Here is a 22,333-nt window from a genome sequence, read left to right as displayed (position 1 = left end):
GTTGATGGTAATAGATTAATGGTTTGGCACAGACTAGATGCATCAAAGAGCTTCTGCACTGCAGTACTATGAATCTATGCCTGTGATAACGGAGCCATGTTCAGGTCTATTACTTTTGATATTGTCCTTGAGAACTACAACATTCCAGGTGCCAAAGTTCATATTGTGGAATGAGCAGTTGTTATATGCCAACTGCATTGCAGATGAGTTGCAGAGAAGAAAGTCTTATTCCAGGGGCAAAGGGGACCAAAACAACAATGGAATTACCATATTTTTTAAAACGCAAACACGAGGAAATCTGCAGATGCTGGAATTTCAAGCAACACACATAAAAGTTGCTGGTGAACGCAGCAGGCCAGGCAACATCTCTAGGAAGAGGTACAGTCGACGTTTCGGGCCGAGACCCTTCGTCAGGACCAACTGAAAGAAGAGCTAGTAAGAGATTTGGCTCTTTCAGTTAGTCCTGATGCAGGGTCTCGGCCCGAGACGTCGACTGTACCTCTTTCTAGAGATGCTGCCTGGCCTGCTGCATTCACCAGCAACTTTGATGTGTGTTGCTTGAACTACCACTTTTGTTGTCTTCTTGTATACTATAGTGTTGAAGGGAGAAGGAAGGCTACCCTAATCTTTTTTGCAGAGAGTTTCTGCCTTAATGGATTACTATGTCCATAAAACTAAGAAAAATAATTAGGACATATAAGAGCTTAAGTCAAGCATGCTTTGCAGGATTTAATATGATTTTAATTGGGTGTCTCCTCAGGGAAATTGAAGAAAAATTAGTAGAATGCAAAAATCCCAAGGAAGCAATGGGTGATGCAACAGATGACATGAGTGTCCTACTTAATTGGGAAATGAACCTATTTCAACTTAGGAAGCAGGTAAGATAATTGTTACAGGTTTCAAGTGGACCATAAACATTTTCATAGGTACAAAAACATTCCAAGTGGTCTAAGCATCTAACCACAACTGTTACAGCATAGAAAGTAGCCATGCAGACTGCTGAAATATTATTGCTTTTATCTGAGAAAAATTAAGTCCCATTCACACGTCCTCTCTTCCATAACCTTGCAATCTTTTTCCCTTTCAGACCCTTATGCAGATCTCTTTCGAATGCTGCAGCTGAACATGCATGTACTATTACTCCAGACAGTTTAGAACACAGATGGATTCCTATGTCCATAAAACTAAGAATAAAAGAAATTAAATAACTAATAAAAGAGCAATTCCAAACCTTCAACTCACCTTGCACAAAACAAAAGTTTGTCCTCATGTGCCTTTCAGATTTTTTTGCCAAACTCTTTTCATCTGTGGTTCATTAAGGTTGTTATAGCCGGGGGTGGGAATGGGGATAAGATCCCGCTACCTATAAATATTCCCAATAATGTGTGCCTCAAATAGCCTCTGACAACCGAGTCTACATCCTGGCCTTCACTGAAACCCTAAAACCAGTCATTTCAGGCAGTTGGGGCTCATCAGCCGTGGTTGGCAGCTCATCAAGAAGAAGGAAAACTCTGATCTCAAAACTCTGCTGCCTTGCAGCTGTACCCACTCATGGGGAAGGCTTCAGGAGTAACCCCGAGGGAAAAATCTGAAGCTGGAGTCCCTAAGGCAGTCCTACAATGCTGACTAGCAACTCCTGTGACGCTGCTGTTGCCAAACCATATCAGTCTCTGCTGTTCCTTTGGATTCATCAACTGCATGAAGAGGGGAAACCTGCTGCATGGGTAACAGCTTGCTCTCCATACCGTACTGCCCTGGCTTGTGAATTGACTTCACTAGACAGCTAGGATGCAACATCCAGGGTCGACCCTGACCAACAGAAGCCTAAAAAGACTTTCCATCTGTGAAACTTATTTCTTGACCTCATTATTAATGGAAACCATTTCTAACCATTTACTCTAACTGTACCCTTTATGATTGAAGTACATCTGTCAGATTTCCTGATGATTTCCTCAGTTGCACAATTCTATGTACAAAGAAAGACCCACAAATCTGCAATCTCTTCAATTAATCCAAAGCATTTAGATGAGATTAGATTAGATTATATTACATTATGAGGACACTCAATCCTCTTTTATTGTCATTTAGTAATGCATGCATTAAGAAATGATACAATGTTCCTCCGGTGTGATATCACAGAAACACAAGACAGACCAAGACTGAAAAACTGACAAAAACCACATAATTATAACTTATAGTTACAACAGTGCAAGCAATACCGTAACTTGATGAAGAACAGGCCATGGGCATGGTAAAAAAAAAGTTCAAAGTCTCTCGAAAGTCCCATCATCTCACGCAGACGGGAGAAGGAAGAAAACTCTCTTCCTGCCATGAGCTTCCAGTGCCGCAAACTTGCCAATGCAGCATCCTGGAAGCACCCGACCACAGTCCGACTCTGAGTCGTCCGAAAACTTCGAGCCTCCGACACCGAGCACAGAGCACCATCTCTGCTGAGTGCTTCGACCCCAGCCCCGGCTGCCAGCAACAGGAAAAGCCAAGGATTTGGGGCCTTCCCTCTGGAGATTCTCAATCGCACAGTAGCAGCGGCAGCGAACCGGGCATTTCAGAAGTTTCTCCAGGTGTTCCTCCATGCTTCTCACGTCTATCTCCATCAAATCAGAATTGTGCATGGCCCCTATTTAACAAATATGATATCATTTCATCGGAAAGGCCGTGCGCGCTGCGTCTTCTCCTCCTGTCCCACCCCATTTCCATCTTTTCCAAAAAGTAGATCCTAAAACTGTATCCAAAACTCTAGTTGTAGATAGAGTACTGTATTAAAGATCAATTGTGATATTTGCTCTTGCAATATCCTTTCTTATAAAAGATAAGAACTTCCTTAACCTGCCCTGCCACTTTCAATGAATGATGCGTATCTACCTCAAATCTTTCTGTCCTTGCAACTCTTCTACATTTGTGCATTCAGGTTTATATTGCTTCATTTCAGTCTTTGTATCAAAAATTTAACATCTTATGTGTCAGCATTAAATATCTTCCGCCGCCTATTCACTCAGTTAGTATCCTCTGCATACTTCCAAGGTGTGTCAAATTTACATATAAGACATAAGACATGGGAGCAGAATCAGGCCATTTGGTCCATCGAATCTGCTCCACCATTCCATCATGGCTGATTTATTATCCCTCTCAATCCCATTCTCCTGCCTTCTCCCTGTAACCTTTGATGCCCTGAACAGTGAAGAACCTATCAAACCTCCACTTTAAATATACCCAATTTACAACAGCCGTCTGTGAAAATGAATTCCACTGATTCATCAACCTCAGGCAAAAGGAATTCTTCCTCACCTCTGTTTTAAATTCATGTCCCTCTATTCTAGGACTGTGCCCTCTGGTCTTAGACTCCCCCCACTATAGGAAACATCCACTCCACATTCACTCTATCTAGGCCTTTCAATATTCAATAGGTTTCAATGAGATCCCCTCTCATTCTTCTAAAATCCACTGAGTACAGACCTAGAGCCATCAAGCCTCCTCACATGTTAACCCTTTCATTCCCGGGATCATTCTTGTTAAATCTCTCCAAAGCCAGCACATCCTTTCTTAGGTAAGGGGCCCAAAACTGCTCACAATGTTCCAAGTGTGGTCTGACCAATGCCTTAGAGCTTTGCTCAGCGGCCAATCCAGACATCGGAAATTTGGAGAGGAGCGGACTTCAACTAGGTCAACTGCCAAGAAGAAAAGGCAGGAGCAGTTTGTGGCTGAGTAATTGAACTTTGACCAATGGCCAATCCAGACATCGGGAGTTTGGAGAGGAGGGGCTTCAACCAGGTCCACTGCTGGAGGATAAAAGGCAGGAGCAGGTCGTGGCAGCATAATAGAGCTTTGACCAGCGAGCAATTGGCATTTGGGATTGATTAGTAAAAGCAAATTAAAGGAAGACAGGGACAAGTGCAGTAGCTGCCGTCTGAGTGGACATAGAGTGGTGATCTTAAGGCTTTAGCTCTTCGAGGCTTCAGCGAAGAGAGGCTTCATTCAGAGAAAGCAAAGGGGAAAAAAGCTCAAGATTTTTCCTTCTCTTCTTTATATCCACTCAGCTAGGACAGTAGGGATGACAGGTCGGATAGCGAAGTGCTCCTCTTGCAGGATGTGGGAAGGTAGGGAGACCTCCAGTGTCCCTGATGACTACAGCTGCGAGAAGCACATTCAGCTGCAGCTCCTAACAAACCATATTAAGGAGTTGGTGCTGGAAATGGATGAACTCTGGATCATTCAGGAAGCTGAAGGGGTAATAGATAGGACACACAGAGAGTTAGTTACATGCAAGGTGCATGTAACACAAGAAATGGGTGACAGGAAGGGAAAGGGGTTAAGGAGCCAGTGCAGAGTACGCGTGGGGGCCATCCCCCTCAACAACAGGTGTATCACTTTGGATACTGTCAGGGGGATAACCTAACAGAGGAAAGTCACAGAGGTCAGGTAAGGGGTAAGTTCCAGGTGTCAGGGAGCAGGATGTATGTGAAGTTGACATAGCCACAGAGAAGGTTCTTAGAAAACTAAGAGGTCTGAAGGTAGATAAGTCATCTGAATCAGATGGTGGACACCCCAAAGTTCTGAAAGAGGAGGCTGAAGAGATCATGGAGGCCTGAGTAATGATGTTTCAAGAATCACTAGATTCTGGAATGGTTCCGAAAGACTGGAAAATTGCAAATGTCACTCCACTATTCAAGAAAGGAGAAAGGCAGAAGAAAGCATCCATCCTCAATGTGGAAGGCACTAGCAGTATAGTGAAAGTTCCTGGTGTCAGGTGTCATAAAGTGTGTAAAGTTACCATTACTTGGGAGAAGGTTCTTGGGAAACTGAAAGGTCTGAAGGTAGATAAGTCACTTGGACCAGATTGTGTACACTCCTTTGCTCTGCAGAAGGTGGCTGAAGAAATTGTGGAGGCATTAGTAATGATCTTTCATAAAATCATTAGACTCTGGCATGGTGCCAGAAGACTGGAAAGACTGAAAAGAAAGGAGAGAGGCAGAAGAAAACAATCTATAGGCCAGTTAGCCTGACCTCAGTATCTGGAAAGATGTTAAGAGTCGATTATTAAGGATAAGGGCTCAGGGTACTTGGAGGCACATGATAAAATAGGCCATAGTCAGCATGGTTTCCTCAAGGGAATATCTTGCCTGACAAATTTGTTGGAATTCTTTGCAGAAGGAACAAGCAGGATAGACGAAGGCGAATCGGTTCACGTTATGTACTTGGATTTTCAGAAGGCCTTTGACAAGGTGCTACACATGAGGCTGCTTAACAAACTACAAGCCCACGGTATTATAGGAAAGATTCTAGCATGGATGAAGCAGTGGCTGATTGGCAGGAGGCAAAGGGTGGGAATAAAGAGAGCCTTTTTTGACTGGCTGCTGGTGACTAGTGGTGTTCCACAAGGGTCTATGTTGGGAGCAATTCTTTTATGTTATATGTCAATGATTTAGATAATGGAATTGATGGCTTTGCTGCAAAGTTTGCATACAACATAATGATAGGTAGAGGGGCAGGTAGTTTTGAGGAAGAAGAGAGGCTATAGAAGGACAGACAGATTAGGAGAATGGGCAAAGAAATGGCAGATGGAATACAGTGTCAGAAGTTTATGGTCATGCACTTTGGTAGAAGAAAGGAAAGGGTTGACTGTTTTCTAAATGGAGAGAAAATACAAAAATTTGAGGTGCAAAGGGATGAGGGAGTCCTTGTCCAGGATTCCCTAAAGGTTATTTGCAGGTTGAGTCTGTGGTGAGGAAGGCAAATGCAGAGCAGCCACTGTCGGGAGTAGGCTAGTGGCGAGAGTAGAAGCAACAGGTTTTGGCTCTGAAGAGGCATCAGCTCTGTGTAAAGGGTCTGTTAAGGTTTCTTTTTTTATCGTTTTTTCCTCTCTTACTGTATCATTTAAATGGCTGTGGTGTGTTCATCGTGCTGGATGTTGGAGTGCATCCGGTTGCAGCTTCCTGAAGACCATGTTAGGGATCTGGAGCAGCAACCGGATAACCTTTGGCTTGTATGGGAGAGCGAGGAGATAATTGATCAAAGTTACACGGAAGTAGTTACCTCAAAGTTGCAGGAGGAGAGTGGCTGGGTGAGCATCAGGAGAAATGGAAATAGGCAGTTACAGCAGAGCACCCCTGTGGACGTCCCCCTCAAAAACAAGTATACCGCTTTGGATACTTTTGTGGGGGATGACCTCCCGGGAGAATGCCACGGCAACCGGGTTACGGGCACTGAGAATGGGTCCGTGGTGCAGAAGGGAAAGAGAGAGAAGAAGGGAGTGGTAGTGATAGGGGACTCAATAGTGAGGGGAACAGACAGGAGATCCTGTGGACGTGAACAGGACACCCGGATGGTATGTTGCCTCCCAGGTGCCAGGGTCAGGGATGTCTCAGATCACATCCACAACATTTTGGAGAGGGAGGGGGAACAGCCAGATCTCCTGGTACATATTGGTACCAATGACATAGGATGGAAAAGTAATGACGTCCTGAAAAAAGAAATTAGAGAGCTAGGTACAAAGGTGAGAAGCAGGACCTCCTGGATAGTAATTTCTGGATTGTTGCCGGTGCCATGCTCCAGTAAGGGTAGAAACAGGATGATTTGGCATATAAATGTGTGGCTGAGAAGCAGGTGCAGGGGGCAGGGCTTCGGGTTCTCTTGGGATCATTGGGATCTCTTCTGAGAGAGGTATCACCTGTTCAAAAGTGACTGGTTGCACCTGAATCCGAGGGAGATCAATATTCTCACGGGCTGGTTTGTTTGAGCTGTTGGGGGGGGGGTTAAATTAATTTGATAGTGGGGGGTGGGAAGGGACTCAACATAGGACGGATAGTAAAAAAGTAAAGATAGCATGCAGTCAGACTGTCAAGAAGGGCAGGCAGGTGATAGGGCTTGGTTGCAGCCAACAGGCTGAGTATCAAAACATTAGGGATGCAGAATCAGGAAGGATAGCAAATACAGTACTCAAGGTGTTGTATCTAAATACGTGTAGCATAAGAAATAAGGTAGATGATCTTATTGCACTATTAAGGATTGCCAGGTATGATGTTGTGGCCATCACGGAATCGTGGCTGAGGGATGGTTGTAATTGGGAGCTGAACGTCCAAGGTTACACGTTAAATTGGAGGGATAGGAAGGTAGGCAGAGGGTGTGGTGTAGCTATACTGGTAATAAATGGCAACAAATCAGTAGAAAGATGTGACATAGGATCAGAAGATGTTGAATCCTTGTGGTTTGAGTTAAGAAACTGCAAGGGTAAAAGGACATTGATGGCAGTTATATACAGGCCTCCCAACAGTGTCTGGGAGGTGGACCACGGATTACAACAGGAAATAGAAAAGGCGTGTCAAAAGGGCAACATTATGGTAGTCAAGGGAGATTTTAACATGCAGGTTGAACGGGAAAATCAGGTTGGTAATGGATCCCAAGAGAGTGAGTTTGTTGAATGCCTAAGAGATAGCTTTTTAGAGCAGTTTGTTGTTGAGCCTACTAGGGGATCAGCTATACTGGAATGGGTGTCATGTAATGAACAGGGGGCGATTAGGGAGCTTAAGGTAAAAGAACCATTAGAAACCAGTGATCACAATGAGATTGAGTTCAACTTGAAATTTGATAGGGGCAAAGTAAAGTCTGATGTAGCAGTATTTCAGTGGAGTAAGGGAAATTACATTGGTATGAGAAAGGAGTTGGCCAAAGTAGATTGGAAGGAGCTGCTGGCAGGAATATCCGCAGAGCAGCAACGACGTGCTTTTCTGGGAAAAATAAGGAAGGTGCAGGACATGTATATTCCAAAAATGAAGAAATACTCAAATGGTAAAACAGTACAACCATGGTGACAAGGGAAGTCAAAGCTATTGTACAAGCAAAAGAAAGGGTGTACAGCAAAGCAAAAATTAGTGGGAAGATAGAGGATTGGGAAGTTTTCAAAAACCTACAGAGAGCAAAAAATCATCAGAAAGGAAACAATGAAATATGAAAACAAGCTAGAAAATAATATCAAAGTGGATAATAAAAGTTTTTTCAAGTATGTTAAAAATAAAAGAGAAATGAGAGTAAATAAAGGACCGCTAGAAAATGAGGCAGGAGAAATAATAACGGGCGTCAAGGAGATGGCTGATGAACTAAATGAGTATTTTGTATCAGTCTTCACTGTGGAAGATACCAGCAGTGCGCCAGGTGTTGAAGGGTATGAGGAAAGAGAAGTGAGTGCAGTTACTCATAAGTGATCTGGACCAGATGAACTGCACCTTAGGGTTCTGAAAGAGGTAGCGGTAGAGATTGTGGAATTATTAGTAATGATCTTTCAAAAATCATTGGACTCTGGCATTTTGCATCAATCTTCACTGTGGAAGATGCTAGAAGTATGCCTGATGTTGTAGTGTGTGAAAGAAGAGAAGTGAGTGCAGTTACTGTTACAAGGGAGAAGGTGCTCAGAAAGCTAAAAAGACCTAAAGGTACATAGGTCACCTGAACCGGATGAACTGGTTTCTAATGGTTCTTTTACCTTAAGCACCCTAGGGTTCTGAAAGAGATGGCGGTAGAGATTGTGGTGGCATTAGAAATGATCTTTCAAAAATTATTGGACTCTGGCATGGTGCCAGAGGACTGGAAAATTGCAAATGTCACTCCACTCTTTAAGAAAGGAGGAAGGCAGCAGAAAGGAAATTATAGACCAGTTAGCCTGACCTCAGTTGTTGGGAAGGTGTTGGACTCAGTTGTTAAGGATGAGGTTATGGAATATTTGGTATCATAGGACAAGATGGGACAAAGTCAGCATGGTTTCCTTAAGGGAAAATCTTGCCTAACAAACCTGTTAGAATTCTTTGAGGGGATTACAAGTAGGATAGATAAAGGGGATGCAGTGGATGTTGTGTATTTGGACTTTCAGAAGGCCTTTGACAAGATGCCACACATGAGGCTGCTTACCAAGTTAAGAGCCCACGGTATTACAGGAAAGTTACTAACACGGTTAGAGCATTGTCTGATTTGTAGGAAGCAGCAAGTGGGAATAAAAGGATTCTTTTCTGGTTGGCTGCCAGTGACTAGTGGAGTTCCGCAGGGGTCAGTATTGGAACTACTTCTTTTTATGCAGTATATAAATGATTTAGATGATGGAATAGATGGTGGAATAGATGGCCTTGTTGCTAAGTTTGCAGATGATACAAAGATTGGTGGAGGGGCAAGTAGTACTGAGGAAACAGGTAAGATGCAGAAGGACTTAGACAGATTAGAAGAATGAGCAAGAAAGTGGCAATTGAAATACAATGTTGGAAAATGCATGGTCATGCACTGTAGTAGTAGAAGTAAATGTGCAGACTATTTTCTAAACAGGGAGAAAATCCAATAATCTGAGATGCAAAGGGACTTGGGAGTCTTTGTGCAGAACACCCTAAAGGTTGATTTGCAGATTGAGTCAGTGGTGTGGAAGGCAAATACAATGTTAGCATTCATTTCAGGAGATCTAGAATACAAGAGCAAGGATGTAATGCTGAGGCTTTATAAGGCACTGGTGAGGCCTCAACTTGAGTATTGTGAACAGTTTTGGGCCCCTCATCTTCGAAAAAGTGTACTGACATTGGAGTGGGTCCAGAGAAGCTTCACAAGGATGATTCCAGGAATGAAAGGATGATCATACAAGGAACATTTGATGGCTCTGGGTCTGTACTTGCCTAAATTCAGAAGGATGAGGGGTGATCTCATTGAAACTTTTCAAATTTTGAAAGGCCTAGACAGAGTAGATGTGGGAAGGATGTTTCCCATGGTGGGCGAGTCAAGGACAAGAGGTCTCAGCCTCAGGATAGAGGGGTGCCCTTTCAAAACAGAGATGCAGAGAAATTTCTTTTGCCAAAGGGTGGTGAATTTGTGGAATTTGTTGCCATGTGCAGCTGTGCAGGCCAGGCCATTGGGTATACTTAAGGCAGAGCTTGATAGGTTCTTGATTGGACATGGTATCAAAGGTTACAGGGAAAAGGCCGGGAACTGAGGTTGAGGAGGAGGTAAAAAAAAATGGTAGGCTGTGATTGAATGGCGGAGCAGGCTCTATGGGCCAGATGGCCTAATTCTGCTCCTATGTCTTATGGTCAATATTAGCATTCATTTCAAGAGGGCTAAAATATAAATGTAAGGATGTAATGTTGAGGCTTTATAAAGCACTGGTGAAGCTTCACTTGTGAACAGTTTTGGGCTCCTTATCATAGAAAGGATATGCTGAAACTGGAGAGTGTTCAAAGGATGTTCACGAAAATATGTCCAGGATTGAATAGCTTGTCATATGAAGAGCATTTGATGGCTCTGGGTCTGTATTCATTGAAATTCAGAAGAATGAGAGGTAACCTTATTGAAACCTATTGAATAGTGAAAGGCCTTGATAGAGTGGATGTGGAGAGGATGTTTCCTATGGAGGGAGAGTCTAAGACCAGAGGACACAACCTCAGAATAGAGGGGCATCCTTTCTGAAGGGAGATGAGGAGGAATTTCTTTAGCTAGAGAGTGGTGAATCTGTGGAACTCTTTGCCTCAAGCAGCTGTGGAGGCCAAGTCTTTAAGTACTGTACATTTAAGGCAGAGATTAATAGATTCTTGATTGGTCAGGGTATGAAGGGATACTTGGAGAAGACAGGAGATTGGGGCTATACGAAAACCGGATCAGGCATGATGAAATGGTGGAGAAGACACGATGGGCCAAATGGCCTACTTCTGCTCCATATTCTTATGGTTTTTAGCCCTCTCGAAATGAATGCTAACATTGCATTTGCCTTCCTTACCACAACCCATCCTGCAAGTTAACCTTCAGGGAATCATGCACAAAGACTCCCAAGTCTCTTTGCAACTCTGATTTTTGAATTTTCTTCCAGATTAGAAAATAGTGTGTGCCTTTATTCCTTCTACCAAAGTGCATAACCATACTTTCTTTTCTGCCATCTATTTGCCTATTCTCCCAATCTGTAGGAACAACTTTTGTATGTCAGTCCTAGTTATTGGTATGCATAAGAAATGTAGTTGTCCTAAAACTGACCCTGTGGCATTCTACTATACAATTAGTATGCAATTCTACTCTACTATAAGCACATGTTTCTGTTAAATGACTAATTTCAAAGTTCAAAGTAAGTTTATTATCAAAGTACATATATGTCACCATATACAACTCTGAGACTCATTTTCTTGTGGGCATACTCAATAAATTCATAATAAAATATAACCATTACCGAATCAATGAAAGAACACGCAGACTGGGCATTTGACAAGGGTGCAAATACAAAAAGAAAGAAATAATAATAATAATAAATCAATAACCAATAACTATAAAGAACATGAGATGAAGAGTCCTTGAAAGTGAGTCCATTAGTTCTGGGAACATTTCAATGATGAGGCAAGTGAAGTTGTATGAAGTTATCCCCTTTGGTTCAGGAGCCTGATGGTTCCTACCCCATTTCCTACTCATATTGCTGCACCCCCTTTTGAATTCATTGTATTCAATCATTATGACGCACCTACCACATGACAACTCATCAAATGTCTTTTGGAAGTCCATGTATACCATATCAGTTGCATTTCCCCTGTCAATCCTCTCTTGCTAATTCATCAAAATATTTTCATCAAATAATTTAGTTAGATATGATTTGCCTTTAACAAATCTGTGCTGGTGTTCTTGACTCAATTCACACGATTTCTAGTAAATCTGAATTTTGAAATTAAAATTAATGCAGGACAACCTGATTTGATAGGAAATTTGAGATTCACTGTGCATGGTTAAAATAGCATTTGGCACCTGCTAATCTGCATGTAGATTAAAGCCATTTGGCTTCAATCCCATGCGAAAAAAATAGCTAACTACTGCAGTGAACTATAAAGTACAAAAACTGAAAAGATACCACATTCCGAAATCCTCTCTGTGATGTAATAAAAATGCCTTCTATGATAGACATTTTTAAAAGTCTTAGAAAAGGTTTAGTGATGTGGTATCTTTTCAGCTTTTGTGTCTTAAATATGATCAACATAGAGGCTAGACTTCTAAATAAGTTCAATAATTAACAAAGGACTTTCTGCTATGATGGTCAGTCACAGTAAAATAACAGCAGTTACAATATTATAAATATTTTCCACTTCCAATACTCCCTTTGAATTCAACCAAAAGTCTTAAGTATCAAAACTCAAGGGAAAAATGAGTCAACTGCATTAAACACTAATATGAGAGTCAGATATGTGAAATAATAATCAGGAAGCACTGATCCCTGTAATCCACCAGCAATAATTTTTTAAGTAGTTTATTATTACTTTTCATGGCTGTTTCTGAGGACAAGATCATTCATGGAAAAAAGATATGCATGGGAGGCAAGGTTAATACAGCAAATGACCTATTTTATAAAATTAGAATTTCTAACATTGTTCCAGTGCCTGAATGGTTAAAAAAAGCCCCATTACTAGTAACTGTTGCCTATATTATGTCTGCAGTGATACCTTAAACATATTATTCTTTAATAGTAAATAGTGCTCAGATTTTACATTTTAGATCTCCGTCTACAAATCAGACTCAGAATCAGTTTTACTATCACTGGCATATGTCATCAGAAACTGTTGTTTTGTGGCAGAAATCCTACTATTATCAGAAGCACACAATGAAAAAGTAGGAGGAAATAAAGAGGGTGAGAAAAATGTCATACTTGGAACTGAAGAGACAGGGATTATATAGCCATAAATAAAGGCTGAAGAACTTTACCTAATGTCCTCAGTAGATTTCTGAAACACACTTTTCTCCCTATTGAAGTCTCCAAGAGCCTGTGGAGAACTGAAAGAACGGGAAGATTGATATGATGCAACACTCCCACCACCACAATTTCGTATGATGTAGTGTTGATGAGGGCTGTTGCTGAAATAGGAGAGAAAAAAAATGGGAGACAGATAGGTAGTAGAAGATGATATGAAATCAGAACAAGTCATAGGGAAAGTTAGAAAGTAAGAGCCCAAATAAAGATAAAGATATAATTTAATAGACAAAAGTGGTCAACAGTTCTGAGGGGAGGGGAAGCACAACAAAAATATAAGGATTCAGTATGCTGAGAAATGTACAGGGAAGACACAGAAGGAAAACTTGTTACGCTTGTGACAATGTTGGAAATCACAGACAGCCTCTGAATTTATTCCAAGTTTTAAGGGTTTTTGTCTTTCCCTAATTAATGTCATGGTGTTCCCAAAATTATGAAGTTCAGTGTGCATTATATATCCAAAGACTCTAATTCTAATGAAGAATGCACACACCAACATTGTTCTGATAGTGGTTTAGTATCGACAAACTATTATACAAAATTCTAGCAGAGCCTGCTCTACAATCATTCCATTCATCTGTTACCACTGTTGTTTAGTTAAGACTGTGGTAATCTGAGTTCAGCAGGCACACCACATTGAACGTAATCATGCACGGCTATAGAACCATGGAACATTACAGCACAGAAACAGGCCTTTTGGCCCTTCTTGGCTGTGCCAAACCATTTTTCTGCCTAGTCCCACTGACCTGCACCTGGACCATATCCCTCCATTCATCTCTCATCCATGTACCTGTCCAAGTTTTTCTTAAATGTTAAAAGTGAGCCTGCATTTACAACTTCATCTGGCAGCTCATCCACACTCCCACCACTCTCTGTGTGAAGAAGCCCCCCCAATGTTCCCTTTAAACTTTTCCCCCTTCACCCTTAACCCATGTCCTCTGGGTTTTCTCTCCCCTAACCTCAGTGGAAAAAGCCTGCTTGCATTCACTCTGTCTATACCCATCATAATTTTATATACCTTTGTCAAATCTCCCCTCATTCTTCTATGGTACAGGGAATAAAGTCTGAACCTATTCAACCTTTCTCTGTAACTCACTTTCTCAAGTCCCGGCAACATCCTTGTAAACCTTCTCTGCACTCTTTCAACCTTATTAATAACCATCCTGTAATTTGGTGACCAAAACTGTACACAATACTCCAAATTCGGCCTCACCAATGCCTTATACAACCTCACCATAACATTCCAACTCTTATACTCAATACTTTGATTTATAAAGGCCAATGTACCAAAAGCTCTCTTTACGACCCTATCTACCTGTGACGCCACTTTTAGGGAATTTTGTATCTGTATTCCCAGATCCCTCTGTTCTACTGCACTCCTCAGTGCCCTACCATTTATCTTGTATGTTCTACCTTGGTTTATCCTTCCAAAGTGCGATACCTCACACTTGTCTGTATTAAACTCCATCTGCCATTTTTCAGCCCATTTTTCCAGCTGGTCCAAGTCCCTCTGCAAGCTTTGAAAACCTTCCTCACTGTCCACTACACCTCCAATCTTTGTATCATCAGCAAAGTTGCTGATCCAATTTACCACATTATCATCCAGATCATTGATATAGATGACAAATAACAATGGACGCAGCACTGATCCCTGTGGCACACCACTAGTCACAGGCCTCCACTCTGAGAAGCAATCCTCCACTATCACTCTCTGGCTTCTTCCATTGAGCCAATGTCTAATCCAATTTACCACCTCTCCATGTATATCCAGCGAATGAATCTTCCTAACTAACCTCCCATGCGGGACCTTGTCAAAGGCCTTACTGAAGTCCACGTAGACAATATCCACTGCCTTCCCTTCATCCACTTTCCTGGTAACCTCCTCGAAAAGCTCTGATAGATTGGTCAAAGATGACCTACCACGCACAAAGCCATGTTGACTCTCCCTAATAAGTCCCTGTCTATCCAAATACTTGTAGATCCTATCCCTTGGTACTCCTTCCAATAATTTGCCTACTACCGACATCAAACTTACCAGCCTATAATTTCCCAGATTACTTTTAGAGCTATCTTCCATGCCTCAGAACTTTAAAATAGTGTTTATTTGCATAACATGAAATTTCAGTAATAATAACAATAACTTACTTATGGAGTAATTTTCATGTAAACAATATAATTCAAAGTGCTTTACAAAGGTTAAAGTGCAAAATGAAAATAAGGGACAAGAAGATGTTAGTTAAAAGCAAGATTAAATGATTAGGTTTTGAGCTGTAATGTAAATGTCAACAGAGTCTGCGTCCCTTTGTAGGTATTAAGTTCCATTATGAATCTTGACAGATTATGTGTTCTTGATTTTCCCATTACAGTGAGATGGCATTTAAGTGGCCATTGTAGCTCATTTCTTTTGGTGCATTTTGAATACAAATGTAGAATGTAAAAGTAGTTTACATTACATAAACACCAGATTCAGTTTCACTTTAACATATTCTATCAGGATTCCAAGTGTTTCCTCACAGAAAATATACGCAATATATCAGTTTAACACTTCAGCATTTTAATTGCACACAAAAGGTATAATCAGATTTATTGCAATAACTCAAAATAAAATGGTCATATATTAAGAGCAAAATGAAATGATTTTGAACCGAAGTCACTGGATGTACCAGCTAAACTAACACATTAACTTCCAATAAATTACAATGAACAGGAAGTATTTCTCTGCAAAGTGAAAACATGTAAATTAAAAACACAAGATGCTGGAAATCCCTTGTCTCAGCCTGAAACACTAGTTGTTTATTCCAGTCCATAGATGCTGCCTGACCTGCTGAGTTCCTCCAGCATTTTGTATGTGTTACTTTGTAAATTAATCGGACTCTAATTGTGCAACTCTCAATCACCATGGTGATTGTTACTCATCACTAAACTTACTAGCTCATAAACTCTGCACTATTTAGAAAGCTTCCTTTTAATCAGATGTTCTATATTGTAAGAGAGGCAACAGTGTGAAATTTTCCTTTGGTCACCTCCCCTAAAATCACAGCTGAATACAGTATCTCTACATGCTCCTTTCCACATAATCAATTCCACTGCTTTCAAAGGAGGCAAATACATTGAAAGAGTATAACAGGTAACCAAAAATTAATTCATGTATTTAGACAGAATTTCTCACTATCAGTCTCTCCAAATAAAGCAAAACTCTGGATTACTGAGTCCAAACAAGATTGCTTTCTACTTATAATAATTTGATTTTTTATTACATAAAGGTTAATATTAGAATCTTGCTGATAGTAGCAAGATTTTAATCACAGTAATATTTCAAATATCCTAGTTGCAAGTGAAAAAAATACAAATTGTGTTCTATATTGATCAGCCATTAGCAATAAAAGATGCAAATACTTAACAGATATTCAAGTTATATAGTCTGTGTTGAATGCTTGCATTTCAAATTTCAACTATCACAAGAATGCCAATAAATAATACAAAACCTGAGAAGTTACAAGATGTTGCCAGGACTTGAGGACCTGAGTTTTAAGAAAAGATTGAATAGGTTAGGATTTTGTCCTTTGGAACATAGAAGATTGAGACGAGATCTGATAGAGGCATACAAAATTATTAGCGATATAGATAGGGTAAATGCAGGCAGTCATTTTCCACTGAGGTTGAATGAGACTAGAACTAGAGACCATTGGTTAAGGATGTAAGGTGTAATGTTTAAGGGGAACATCATGGAAAACATTCTTCACTCAGAGAGTGGTGAGAGTGTGGAATGAGCTGCCAGTGCAAGTGATTTGATGCATGTGGGGTCAATTTCAACATTTAAGAGAAATTTCGGTAGGTACATGGATGGGAGGGGTATGAGGGCTACGGTCTTGGTGCAGGTGGATGGGTCTAGGCAAAGTAATAGTTCAGCATAGACCAGATGGGCCGAAGAGTACTACAGCACAGAAAAAGACTCTATGACTCTAAGTACAAGAAAGATACCATAGATCAAATTGCACAATTAAAGTGAAACTTAACTCAAAAATCTATCCACTTCCAGTTTTAACAAAGGCAAGGTGAGAGTCAGCCACAGGAGGCAGCTTGATCATTTACTTTATACTTTATACTATATACTTTATTGTCGCCAAATAATTGATACCAGAACGTACAATCATCAAAGCGATATTTGATTCTGCGCTTCCCACTCCCTGGATTACAAATCGATAGTAAATATTAAAAATTTCAATAATAAATCATAAATAGAAAACAGAAAAATGGAAAGTAAGGTAGTGCAAAAAAACCAAAAGGCAGGTCCGGATATTTGGAGGGTACGGCCCAGATCCGGGTCAGGATCCGTTCAGCAGTCTTATCACAGTTGGAAAGAAGCTGTTCCCAAATCTGGCCGTACGAGTCTTCAAGCTCCTGAGCCTTCTCCCGGAGGGAAGAGGGACGAAAAGTGTGTTGGCTGGATGGGTCGTGTCCTTGATTATCCTGGCAGCACTGCTCCAACAGCATGCAGTGTAAAGTGAGTCCAAGGACAGAAGATTGGTTTGTGTGATGTGCTGCGCCGTGTTCACGATCTTCTGCAGCTTCTTCCGGTCTTGGACAGGACAACTTCCATACCAGGTTGTGATGCACCCTAGAAGAATGCTTTCTACGGTGCATCTATAAAAATTAATGAGGGTTTTAGGGGACAGGCCAAAATTCTTTAGTTTTCTCAGGAAGTAAAGGCGCTAGTGGGCCTTCTTGGCAGTGGACTCTGCTTGGTTGGACCAAGTCAGGTTATTTGTGATATTGACCCCGAAGAACTTAAAGCTTTTGACCTGTTCCACTTGCGCACCACCGATGTAAATTGGGTCGTGCAGTCCGCTACTCCTTCTGAAGTCAACAACCAATTCCTTCGTCTTGCTGATGTTGAGGGATAGGTTATTGTCTTCGCACCATGCCACGAGGTTCTCAATTTCCTCTCTGTACTCAAACTCATCATTACCCGAGATACGGCCTACAATTGTTGTGTCATCAGCAAACTTATATATTGAGTTCAATGGAAGCTTGGCTACACAATCATGGGTGTACAGTGAGTACAGCAGGGGGCTGAGTACACAGCCTTGTTGGGAACCGGTGCTCAGAGTGATTGTAGAGGAGAGCTTGTCCCCTATTTTTACAGCCTGGGTCCTGTCTGTGAGGAAGTTGAAGATCCAGCTGCAGATCTGAGTGCTAAGGCCCAGGTTCCGGAGCTTAGGAATCAGTTTATTTGGAATGATGGTATTAAAGGCAGAGCTGTAATCTATGAAAAGGAGCCTTACGTATGCGCCTTTATTCTCCAGGTGTTCTAAGGAGGAATGTAGGGCCAGGGAGATGGCATCTGCCGTTGACCTGTTGCTCCGGTAGGTGAGTTGCAAAGAGTCGAGGTTGACCGGTAGGCTGTGGTTGATGTGTGCCATAACCAATCACTCAAAGCACTTCATAGCAATTGATGTCAGAGCCACAGGTCGATAGTCATTCAGGCATGCCACCTTGCTCTTCTTCGGCACTGGGATTATCGTTGCCTTCTTAAAACACGAGGGGATCTTACACTGAAGCAAGGAGCAGTTGAAGATGTCAGCAAACACTCCAGCTATGCGCTTGCACAGGCCCGGAGAACCCGTCCCGGGACGCCATCTGGGCCCGTCTGAATAGCAACATGTACTTACACTTACTATGATCCCGTGCATAACTATCATCAGCCAGTTCCTAGGATTTAGAATACCTTGCAGGATTTAGAATTCATGATATAAGTCCATCTATAACAACACTGTTTGGTAGGAGCAGGTTTTTTTCCTTCAGGACTAAAAGGCATCTAAATAAATACCCCACCCCATTCATGAAACTAAGTGCAGAGCTTAGCTATCAGGTCTCCAGCCTATCAATCAATTTGACTGTAGACGCAAAAACAACAGCACTTGCAATATCAGCCCAGGTTTCACAACACAAAACAGCATACACCATATGTAATGTGCCTCCAATCTGAAATCCAAGCCACTGTATGCAAGTAAGATTTTAGGAAATCACGTTATATTTTATTAACTTATTTGTGGTAATATTTTATTTTATGTGCTGTGTGTGATATATGTATTGTGGGTGCACCAAGATCTGGAGGAATATCGTTTAGGTTAGTTGTATACATGTACAGTCCAATAAACTTGAATTATGTTGAGAAACCGGTACTCATTAATTTCTCCGAGGTATATACTGATTAATATTCTTTTTAAATGAATATTTCCAGGGTAATCATATTTGAACCATGCTAAAATAATTTCATTGTTTTGATTAGAAATGGAACCCAAAGTTCAGTATTATTGCATAATTTTCTATAACTCTGAATATTGTCCCTAAATCCGAGACAGATTATTTCTCTGTCAGACCAAGACAGCACCAACGTACTATGATGGCTATATCTATTTAGCTTGTAAGTGTAATTAATTATGAAACAGATCCAGCTTTTCTTGTTCTTTTCAAAGGTAGTAATTTTGTTATCAATTAGATTTGAGAGAAACTTTCACTATGTACCAGATGTTGGAGGGTGTGAGGGAAGAGAAGTGAGTGCAGTTACTATTACAAGGGAGAAGGAGCTCAAATAGCTGAAAGACCTAAGGGTACATAAGTCACCCGGACCAGATGACTACACACTAGGGTTCTGAAAGAGGTAGTGTTAGAGATTGTGGAGTCATTAGCAATAATCTTTCAAAAATCACTGGACTCTGGCATGATGCCAGAGGACTAGAATGTTGTAAATGTCACTCCACTCTTTAAGAAAGGAGGAAGGCAACATAAAGGAAACTATAGACCAGTTAGCTTGACCTCAGTGGTTGGGAAGATATTGGAATCAGTTGTTAAGAATGAGCTTATGGAATACTTGGTAACACAGGACAAGATACAACAAAGACAGCATGGTTTCCATAAGGGAAAATCTTACCTGATAAACCTGTTGGAAATCTTTGAGGAGATTACAAGTAGGATAGATAAAGGGGATGCATTGGATGTTGTATATTTGGACTTGCAGAAGTCCTTTGACAAGGTGCCACACATAAGGCTGCTTACCAAGTTAACAGCCCATAGTATTACAAGAAAGTTACTGGCATAGTCAGAACACTGGCTGATGGTAGGAGGTAGCGAGTGGGAATAAAAGGATCCTTTTCTGGTTGGCTGCAAGTGACTACTGATGTTCCACAGGAGTCGGTGTTGGGACCACTTTTTTTAATGATTAATAATGTATATTAATGATTTAGATTATGGCATAGATGTCTTTATTGCCAAATTTGCATGTGATACAAAAATTGGTGGAGGAGCAGGTAGTGTTGAGGAAACAGGTAGACTGCAGAAGGATTTTGACGGATTAGGAGAATGGAAAAAAAATGTGGCAAAAGAAATGCAATGTTGGAAAATGCATGGTCAAGCACTTTGGTAGTAGAAATAAATGTGCAAACAATTTTCTAAATGGAGAGAAAATCCTAAAATTTTTGCTGCAAAGGGACTTGGGAGTCCTTGTGCAGAAAACCTTGCAGGTTGAGGTGGTGGTGGGGAAGGTAAATGCCACGTTAGCATTAATTTCAAGAGGTGTAGAATACAAGAGCAGGAATGTGCTGCTGAGGCTTTTCAAAGCACTGGTGAGGCTTCACCTTGAGTACTGTGAACAATTTTGGGTTCCTCATCAAAGAAAAGATGTGCTGGCGTTGGAGAAGATTCCGGGAATGAAAGGGCTATCATACAAAGAATGGTTGGTAGTTCTAGGTCTGTACTTACTGGAATTTGGAAGTATGAGAGGGGATCTCTTTGAACCTTTAGAATGTTGAAAGGTCTATACATGGTAGACATGGAAAGGATGCTTCCCATGGTGAGGGAGTCTAGAACAAGAGGGCACAGCCTCAGGATAGAGGGGGGCCATTTAAAACAGCGATGCGGAGAAATTTCTTTAGCTAGAGGGGGGTGAATTTATGGCATTTGTTAGCACAGGTTATTAGGTGTATTTAAAGCAGAGCTTGATCAGTTCTTGACTGGACATGACATCAAAGGTTACAGGGATGGCGAGTGGGGCTGTGAGGAGAGGAGAAAAGGATCAGCCATGATTGAGTGGCAGAGCAGACTCAATAGGTCAACTGGCCAAATTCTGTTCCTATGTCTGATGGTCTAATTCATGCATTACAGTTTTCAATTTTCATTAACTGACTGAGCAAAAGCTCTAAGTTTGGATTCTGGAATGCAAATTCATGAATTGCAACAAAAAAATTGTGATGAAATCAGAAATTGTCTCTCTTTTCTCTGAATATACTATACAAGTAAATAGAGTGGGTAATAGAATGGGAGCAATAAGAGATTTTAGGAAAAATTGCCTTCATTTAAATTAGTTTATGGGGAGTGTGGTGAGGGTGGGGAGGGTGATGAGGGCATGGAGAGAAAAAGGCAAACCCGTGAAAAGCTAATTTTCGAAGCTGATCATTAACTAGAAGTATGAAATTGTTTTAAATCACACCTGTTTAAAAGGATTACGGAAAACACGTTTTCTTCCCTACATCATTCTTCATTCCTTCAATTTTATTTATTTTTTGATTCCTAGCTAAAGAATGCAAAGACTTGTGCTACTGGGGTACTTTTATTTGGCAAAATCACAAAACAGTGATATGCCTGTATATATATATTTTTTAAGTATAATGCCTGCATGCTTTGATTCTTGCATGGTTCCGGAAGAATTGAAAATTGCAAATGTTACTCCACTCTTCAAGAAAGGAGAGAGGCAGAAGAAAGTAAACAATTGGCCAGTTAGTCTGACCTCAGTGGTTGGGAAGATGTTGGAGTCGGTTATTAAGGATGAGGTCTCAGGGTACTTGGAGGTATATGATAAAATAGGCCCTGGTCAGCATGGTTTCGTCAAGGGAAAATCTTGCCTGACAAATCTATTGGAATTCTTTGAAGAAATAACAAGCAGGGTAGACAAAGCAGAATTGGTTGATGTTGTCTACTTGGATTTTCAGAAGGCCTTTGACAAGATGCCACACATGAGACTGTTTAATAAGCTATAACCCCACGATATTACAGGGAAGATTCTAGCATGGATAAAGCAGTGGATGATTGACAGGAGGCAAAGAATGAGAATAAAGGAAGCCTTTTCTCATTGGCTGTTGGTGACTAGTGTTGTTCCACAGGGGTCTGTGTTGGGACCGCTTTTTTATGTTATATGTCAATGACTTGGCTGACGGAATTGATGGCTTTGTAGCCAAGTTTGTAGATGATATGAAGAGAGGTGGAGGGCAGGTAGATTTGAGGAAATAGGCTACAGAAGGACTTAGACAGATTAGTAGATTGGGAAAAAAAGTGGCAGATGGGATACAATGTATGGTCATGGACTTTGGTAGAAGAAATAAAGGGTAAACTATTTTTGAAATGGAGAGAAAATACAAAAATCTGAGGTGCAAAGGGACTTGGGAGTCCTTGTTCAGGATTTCATAAAGGTTAAATTTGGTATTAGCATTCATTGGATTATAAATCTAGTTTTCTATGTTTCTATAAAAGCAAGGATGTAATGTTGACGCTTTATAAACCATTGGTGAAGCCTCACTTGGAGTATTGTAA

At 40.9% G+C, this 22,333-nt stretch overlaps 1 protein-coding gene and 1 long non-coding RNA gene across 4 annotated transcripts in view; one reads left to right on the top strand and one right to left on the bottom strand.

The window, feature by feature from the left end:
• The window catches only part of LOC134350908 (uncharacterized), a 44,144-nt gene extending 42,943 nt beyond the window's left edge, over nt 1–1,201 (top strand). Inside the window, exons 2-3 of the long non-coding RNA XR_010019031.1 lie at nt 761–878; nt 1,088–1,201. This is a non-coding gene — a long non-coding RNA (uncharacterized LOC134350908). The remainder of the gene's footprint in view (nt 1–760; nt 879–1,087) is intronic.
• ppp4r4 (protein phosphatase 4, regulatory subunit 4) overlaps nt 1–22,333 on the bottom strand; it is a 287,977-nt gene that overhangs the window by 205,615 nt on the left and 60,029 nt on the right. The gene's annotated exons all lie outside the window — the stretch shown is intronic.

This window comes from Mobula hypostoma, chromosome 1 (assembly GCF_963921235.1).
Source record: "Mobula hypostoma chromosome 1, sMobHyp1.1, whole genome shotgun sequence".
Classification (NCBI taxonomy): Eukaryota; Metazoa; Chordata; class Chondrichthyes; order Myliobatiformes; family Myliobatidae; genus Mobula; species Mobula hypostoma.
This window is presented reverse-complemented; position numbering and strand designations above follow the sequence as displayed.